The sequence below is a fragment of the Otolemur garnettii genome, unplaced genomic scaffold (genome assembly GCF_000181295.1).
Source record: "Otolemur garnettii isolate 467f Iridium unplaced genomic scaffold, OtoGar3 scaffold00085, whole genome shotgun sequence".
NCBI classification, from domain to species: Eukaryota; Metazoa; Chordata; class Mammalia; order Primates; family Galagidae; genus Otolemur; species Otolemur garnettii.
Genome location: NW_003852480.1, coordinates 2518659 through 2520121, shown reverse-complemented (window position 1 = coordinate 2520121; position 1463 = coordinate 2518659). Strand labels below are relative to the sequence as shown.

Below are 1463 nucleotides of genomic sequence, written 5' to 3'. Positions count from 1 at the left end.
GGCTGGCGCCTTAGCCACTTGAGCCACAGGCATCAAGCCAAGCTTTCTCAAAATATTAAAAACAAGGCTGGACATGGTGGCTCATGCCTGTAATCCCAGTACTCTGGGAGGCCAAGGTGGACTGCCTGAGCAGGAGTTGGAGACCATCCCATGCAAGAATGAGAACCAACTCTAAAAATGGGGGGGAACTACATGTGTAGTAGTAGGTGCCTATAGTCCCAGCTACCTGGGAGGCTGAGGCAAAAGAATTACTTGAGCCTAAGAGTTTGAGGTTGCTATGAGCTGTGATGTCATAGCACTTAAGGGCAACAAAGTGAGACTCTGTCTCAAAAAAAACAAAAAACAAACCCAAAACAGAACTATCATACAATCCAGCAATCCCACTACTGGGTCTAAATCCACAGGAAAGAAAAACAGTATGTCTAAGGGATATCAGCACTCCTGTGCTTACTGTTCACCGTAACCCAGGTAATGGGATCAAACTAAGTTTCTATCAACAGATGAATGGGTAAAGAAAATATGGTATAGGAACAGAATGGAGTACCATTCAGCCACAGAAAAAAAAGAAATGCTATTACATGTGACAAATAGATGAACCTGGAGGACATTATGTTAAGTGAAATAAGTCAGGCACAGAAAGCTAAATACTGCATATACTCCTATGTGGAAACTAAAAAGTTGTTTTCATAACATAGAGAATAGAATAGTGGTTACTAGAGGCTGGGAAGGTTGGGAGAAGGCTAGGGAGAGGGTAGTTAGTTAATGGGTACAAAAATTACAGCCAGACTGGAGGAATGCGTTCAAGGGATCTCTAGCATAGCAGATGACTATAGTTAATAATTTATCATATTTTTTTCAAATAGCTGGAAGGGAGGACTTTGAATGCTACCAAAACAAAGAAATGATAAATGTTTGAGGTTATAGATACACTAAATACTTGGATTTGATCCTTACACATTGTATGTATCAAAATATCATACTGTAACCCCCCCACAAAAAAATTAAGTGGTCTTGAAAATTAAAAGGACATTAAAAAATTATGATTTGATTTAACATGCATTCTGGGTAATAAATGAGTTATAAAAGACACTATGTATCTTTTTTATTTTAGTTTGGTTTCAGGGCTGGGAACCTGTGATCTAATCCTGGCATCACGACAATTATTTTGATTAAACCTGGATAGAGTTGAAACACATTCTTCTTAGTAAAGTATCATAAGAATGGAAAAGTATCCAATGTACTCAATACTAATACGAAGTCAGTAGATGATCTAGTACACACCCACACAAGAGGAAAACTCAATTCAATTCAAGATGGGGGGAGGAGGAAGAAGGGCAGGGGCAGATAAGAGGAAGGAGAGGGACTGGTGTGCTCCCACTTAGTTGCCACAGTGTAAGGGAATATGGCGCACCTCCGGGGGTGGGACAGAGCTACAACAGGACTATAGCTAACAAATGTAAACA

At 39.8% G+C, this 1463-nt stretch overlaps 1 protein-coding gene across 1 annotated transcript in view; it reads right to left on the bottom strand.

The window, feature by feature from the left end:
• The window catches only part of ETFDH (electron transfer flavoprotein dehydrogenase), a 41761-nt gene that overhangs the window by 6055 nt on the left and 34243 nt on the right, over positions 1 to 1463 (bottom strand). The gene's annotated exons all lie outside the window — the stretch shown is intronic.